Here is a 7,242-nt window from a genome sequence, read left to right on the forward strand (position 1 = left end):
AATTTTGTTTTTTTTGTTTAGGCCTGGCAAAAAGCCATAGCAGGATTTCGAGTGTGTTTTATATACCATATCATTGGGCGGAAATTCAGGTGACTACTGAATTCAATGGAAATCAGCAGCAAATAGACACATAGGGGCAGATTTATGTTGCACTTGCGCCACTTTTGCGCCGCCGTTGCGTCACTTTTGTGACGCAGCAGCGGCGCAAATCCTGCGCCATGGTGCGGGGTATTTACAACGTGACGCATCTGGGAGATGCGTCACGTTGTAAAGCCCTGCGCCACATGTAGGCGTTCCAGGGCAGGTGGGGGCGTTCCGGCGCAGGAACGCCTCCTAAAAGTGGCTGAGTGAAATCTACAAGATTTCACTCAGTCACTTTTAGGCCCATGCTGCGTCAAAACCCTGCGCCTGCTTGAAGCAGGCGTAAGGATTGACGCAGCATTGTACAGATAGGGCCCCCCAGAACATTGCTGGAGCTGCGTCGCGCTTGCGACGCAACTCCAGCAATGCGCCACTTTTACGGCACAGATGCATCACGCATCTGTGCCGTTTTTGCCCCATGGTGCGCCGCATTATAAATGCGGCGCATCCATGGTGGCGCAGCTGTGGCGCATAATAATTGCCGCATCCCTGCTGATATGCAGGGATGCGCCAGTTAACATAAATCTGCCCCATAGGGGCTCATTTATGAGCCCCTGCGTCACTTTTGCGCCACCGGTGCGTCACTTTTTGTGACGCACCAGTGGCGTAAAACATGCGCCATGATGCGCCATATTTACAAAGTGACGCATCTACCTAGATGCGTCACTTTGTAAACCCCTGCGCCACATTATACCTGCGTCAGGTATAATGGGCCTCATTTATGAAAAGTGACGCATCACTGCGTGAAAACAGTGATGCGTCACTTTTCACTGCGCCCTCCCTGCGACTCCAATGATGCATCATATTTACAGTATGACGCATCATGTCGCAAGGAGTCACAGATACGTCAGTATTTCTGACGTATCTGTAGGCGCAAAAGTGACGCATTGCTGGAGTGCGTCACGAAAGTGACGCAACTCCAGCAATGTGTCCTTTCACATGGGGCAAGCCCCATGTGAAAGGGCCTGCGTCAGTCTTACGCCTGCTGTGAGGCAGGCGCAAGATATTGACGCATTTGCACCCTAGAAGTGGCGCAGTGAAATCTTGTAGATTTCTCTGCGACAATTCTACGATGCTTACTTACGTGGGAACGCCCACCCTGCATACATTATACCTGACGCAGGTATAATGTGGCGCAGGGGTTTACAAAGTGACGCATCTAGGTAGATGCGTCACTTTGTAAATATGGCGCATCATGGCGCATGTTTTACGCGACTGGTGCGTCACAAAAAGTGACGCACCGGTGGCGCAAAAGTGACGCAGGGGCTCATAAATGAGCCCCAATGTATGCAGGGTGGGCGTTCCCACGTAAGTAAGCATCGTAGAATTGTCGCAGAGAAATCTACAAGATTTCACTGCGCCACTTCTAGGGTGCAAATGCGTCAATATCTTGCGCCTGCCTCACAGCAGGCGTAAGACTGACGCAGGCCCTTTCACATAGGGCTTGCCCCATGTGAAAGGACACATTGCTGGAGTTGCGTCACTTTCGTGACACACTCCAGCAATGCGTCACTTTTGCGCCTACAGATACGTCAGAAATACTGACGTATCTGTGACTCCTTGCGACATGATGCGTCATACTGTAAATATGACGCATCATTGGAGTCGCAGGGAGGGCGCAGTGAAAAGTGACGCATCACTGTTTTCACGCAGTGATGCGTCACTTTTCATAAATGAGGCCCATAGTGCATTGCCCAAAAAGCCATACGTATGCCTTGGAGGAAAACACGGGCAAGTCATTGGCTTAGAAATTACAAACTGAATCTCAATGGCACAATTGAGCAGTACTAAAACACCTGTTAACTGACATGAACTGGCTTTTTCAGTGTCATCAATCCCAGGTGCTGTGAATGGGTTTCGCAGAAACCATTTGTAACTGGTCAAATGGAATTTCTATGTACTTGGCATAATGGGTTTGTCAACCGCATATTGGTAAATCACAAATATGCAATGTACACGACAGTCGGGTGCTACAGTAATTTGTTAGTCAATTTACCTTAAAAAATCTACTTCTGTCGCTCAATTTTCTAGATGAATGCAGCTGTTTTGATAACTGCTTGTATTTGCTTGTTTCTGCAAGTGAACAAACAAATGCAAGACGCAGGCAGCTAGTCCTTCCCCATACTGTCAAATTAAAATATATAATTCCTTCAATGGAAAATACGAATGCATAAGAGCACAAATTATAAATTTATCATAGAATAAAACGTAGAAATGTAAGCAATGGCGAGTGCAGTTACCTTATATAACACACAGCACCACACATTCTCATGGCTCCCACATACGACTGAATTTAATATTAAAAGATGTTTATTGGCGCTGGGCCCTAGCTGCATACAAAAGGCATACATTTACTGGCCAGATTGGTTTGAATGACTGAAATAAGTGCAGGCTGATGCGGCAGGTGGTAAGTAGAAAATAAAGTTTATTAAAATAAAATTGAGGTCTGTTACAACTCTTGAGTGACCTGCATGCTGCCCAGTGATTTTCTATTGCCAATGTAAATATTGGTAAAAGTAAACTTCATGTACCAATCAATTATAAAAATATCTCATTTTTATTACTACGTGTTCCATCAATTGATTACTGAATTTCGAGCCATCTTTTTTTATTTTACTGTCTTAACAATGACAAGACAAAATGACATGATGGTAGCCAATAATTATGCAAAAACAACAATTGATGGACAGAATGCAGAACAATGTCATACATTCACCCCAGTACAGAGATCTGGGCCTAAATCCATCGTTTTTTTGCTCACCATGCCATTCCAGTTTGAACCCAGCCATATGCAAATCAGTCTTGACCCTGTGCCTCATGGGAACAGTCCAGCCCGAACTGCCAAGCCAGGTTCTCCCTGGACTGGAACCAAGCATCCTAGGACCGGTTTCGGGGTTTCACCCCTCTTCAGCCAGGATCTCTTGACTGGGGGAGAATGTCTGCATTGTCAGCATTCCGTCCATCATTTGTTTGTTGTAACGCTTTTCGCCCTAAGTGGGATGGGTATTCCCAGACGTGGGACCCGTGCTCACTACGCTACTGGAGTCAAGCTATCCTGGCTGATGACGGCTGATAGCCAGAAACCGGTCCTAGGATGCTTGATTCCGGTCCAGGGAAGACATGGCTTGGCAGTTCGGGCTGGACTGTTCCCATGAGGCACAGGGTCAAGACTGATTTGCATATGGCCATGTCTGAACTGGGGTGGCGTAGTGGGCAAAAGAACGATGGATTTAATCCAGATCTCTTGACTGGGGGAGAATGTCTGCATTGTCAGCATTCCGTCCATCATTTGTTTGTTGTAGCCAATAATTATATACATGTTCAGAATCCTGCAACTATAAATCTTTGAGCTCCTTACCACACAATGTACATAAAACATTCATGTATGTGAATATTTATCTTTTGAATCTGTGTATGTACTGTGTCCATTCATTGTGATGTTTCAAGCACTGAGTGGAATGGATTAAAGTGGCGCTGGTTCTTCAATATGTCAAAAGTAAAGATTATTTCCGTATAACGAAGCCGACACAGCGACAGCACGACCTGCCAGCCTACATCCAGCAATCTGTAACAGGATCCCTGCTGCAGCCATACCCTTCTTGTGGAAGAACAGGTTCCAACAATAACAAAGCATTATTACATACAATAGAGCTGAGTGGGAGCGCTCGGAACGTTTCCAAATATTTAGTGTTTGGCGCGAACTAAGAATGCAATATACTACAACATCTTCCCCCCTTTTAATCTAAAACACTTTTATTTGCTTCATAGCGGTAAAAAAAAACATCTGTGTATGGTGGGATCATGTGTCAAGCTAAGTGAGAACAAAATCATCACATCTTCTGGGGACTCTCCTGTTTTTGAGTTTTCAGAGGCTATGTTTGTGTTCTGAGAACCAGTGTCACCTTTGCCCACTCTTCAGCAAACAACCTGGTGGAGGAGGTTGTCCAGAGGGTTACAAGTAGCACAGTAGATTCATTCACATGGTCAGTCTGCACTTTGGTCTGCATTTTGGGCCAAATTTCTCTTGGTACGCATGACACCAACCTGAGTTTCACCAACTGAAGTTTGTTCCACCAACCCTTGCCTGAAATGAGCGCTGCACCTTTACTAACTGTCTACCTGAACAGGGGCAGAAAACTTGGATTCCCTCTTCCTTGTTTTAATTGGATTTCTGATCATCACCAAATCACCACAATCATGTCCACATTCTGTTGGTTATATCCCAGATCAAACCTCAACTTCATTTAAGCCTGTTGCAAGGCAACCTTGGCATGCCATCTAAGGATGTCGTGGCTTCAATCACTACCTTTGTGAGATTTGCCACTCAACCAAAATGGACACAAAAGCATTTTCTCTTTACTAAGGGGCAGGAATGTTCACCGCATTGCACTACAGGTGTCACTCTTTGAAGTGTTTAACTTAAGAACTTCTGGCCCACAAATGTTGCAACATCCAAGCCTGAAGCCAAGGCTATTTCAAAAATGTCTTTAACAACAATGATGTCATACATTCAAAGTTGCTGTATATTCACCGTCTTCCAATGGCCTTGTTGAGCGTTCCAATAGAGTCATCAAGGAGGGTGTTCAAACACCTCAGACATGATGTGAGTGCCATTATCAGTGAATACAAATGTGGGAGTCCCTTCCAATAAAAAACGAGTGGTCCAAAAATGTAACACTGCCTGTGCGTCAGGGGATTCTGCAAATGCATGATATGAGGTATTCCATTACAAATGGTTATGTCACTGGTGTAGGAAAGTAGGATCTGCTTTCATGGTTACCCCCCCTTTTTGCTAGTGTTATTCTGTTTTATGACTAAAAAGGAACAGGTACAAAAGTAGAGGTTTCTCCATATTCGGGCGCCTCATATTGACTAGAATCAGATACAAATTTCGGACATTAGCTACTCCAAATCTCCAATTAATATGGTAGAGTCTGATACTGTCATTACAAATATCGGAAAGTACAGGACTGAATTACCACCCGCAAGGAGGTATGTTTGACTTTGTACAATACCTAAAGCTTCCTACAAGATACCTAGTAGGTAAAGAAAAATAACAGAAGAATCACAGTGACGTTAAGCACGTTTTCGTCAATGAAACAAAAATTGCCTTATAACATGCTTGTCTGTAACAAACACATTGCTCAATTTTGTCTTATGATAAAGGATGTAGTGGTAAGTTTAGTGTTAACTACACTTTTTGGACGTTTTTAGAGGTGACACAATAAAAGAAGTTTAGAGAAAAACCACCAATACATTGCGTCTCCAGTCAGCATATAGCCTCTTGTGCTAGTCCTTAACCAGTATAGATAGCTAGTCAATATACTGGATTCACAAATGCTACATCAATGATTTTGAGTAATTGCAAGCCATGTTTCGAATTGTAAATTCATCCTATATTTTACTCTTAATATTTGTGCGGTGGAAACCCATGCACATAGTTTAAATTTGGCTATCCTAAATCATATTTTATCAAAACTGAAGTCATTTTGTGGGGATTTAAACTTAACAGGAAAACCACATATCACGTTACAGTGGACTTTCATGTTTATACTCTTTTAGCCCAGAGGAAGTCGCAGGACAGTTCTCCCATCAGTGAGACGAAACACGTGTTGGCTGTGACTGTATCACTTGTTAGCCTTACAAACAATAGAACAATAAAGAACAAGAAAAGAAGAAAACTACTGCTTATTCTTCCTGATTACGGGCTGGATTAGTGCCAGGGTAGTGAAGCCCCCAGGGAAAGTAAACCTTATCCAAATGCCCAGTATCTATGGTGCTATGCCCGTAAGGTAGGGCGAACCACCACTCTCCCTGTAATGTGGCCTAGACCACCCAGTTAATACATCCAAATTTCCCAGCACACGCTTACTGATCTATGATTTATTATGTGGAAGACATTGTCAACAAAAGTAGCACTTCTACGTTTTCTGGGTATAGTCTGGAATTGAGCCCACGGTCGTGTTCCCACTCTGCACACAGCCTCCGTGAGGTTCCTGTTTACTTATCAATTTCAAGTCAATGGGTAAGTTGCGGTTGCAATTTTAAAGAAGGACCTTTCCCAGTGTACCCTGAAGAAACCCAGTGAAAGAAGGTTGTAGGTATCCTGCTTCCTATGGTATCCATGGGTGGGGTGGCTCTCCACCAGGGAAGCCAGGTGCATAGGTGTGAAGTGGCGTCGGAAACTGCCATCGAACTCAATGGAGGTCTTCTGGAAGATGCTGCTGGTGAAGAAGGTGAAAATGTCCGGTGGAACCCAAAGGTGGATTTAAGATCAGAAGTACTTGCAAACAGAGGGGACATAGTCTATACCACTCAGGAGTGACCAGGAGGCACGGAAGACAAATGCCCACCAATGTCGGGTGTTACCGGAGAGTTGACGTGACCTTGGAGCTGCAGCTGTGGGGACCAGGAGCCGTTCACAAGCTGTCCCATGTTGGATGTCGAGAGTTGAGGGGTCGGTGTCCGTCGGGAGCACCAACAAGCGTTGGCAACTGCAAACAACGTGGAAAGCGAAAAAGGTGCAGTGTCGGGACCCGCAAGGTCCAAGTGACTCACCACAAACCGGTGAGTCGTAGTAGGCCCGAGCAATCAGGGGAGCCCACTGGAATCAAAGATGACCCTCAAGAGGACCCACAGGCTGGAGGCACTGGAGTCGCAAGAGTACCTCAGGCAGCTCACAAAAGATGCAGGCCCACGGTGCAAAAGATGCAGTGAGGATGAAGATCTGGGTCACAGGAGATGCTTGAGGTGGAGGCTACTTGTAGCCCGAAGATCTCGGAGGAAGAAAGCCAACAAGCCTTTGCAACTGCAAGTTGGCGCGGTGCACAGGGGATCCGTCCCTGCGGCTCCAACGAGGAATACTGCTGGCCTCAAACTTGTTGAGAAGACAGCAACACAGGTGGTGGTTCTTCACCTCCCTTGATGCCTGCACTGAGCCTTCCAGAGTCCGTGGGTGCCCAGGATCAGCAGACCGGTCAGCTTCCCTGCATCTGCCCACAACGCAATGAAGTGACTCCTTCACTTCAAGGGAGATTCCTTCAGGTGTCTTGGATGTCCACAGGCCTTAGGAGGATCCTGTATAGAGAATAGGCACGAATG

Source organism: Triturus cristatus, chromosome 6 (assembly GCF_964204655.1).
Source record: "Triturus cristatus chromosome 6, aTriCri1.1, whole genome shotgun sequence".
Taxonomy (NCBI): Eukaryota; Metazoa; Chordata; class Amphibia; order Caudata; family Salamandridae; genus Triturus; species Triturus cristatus.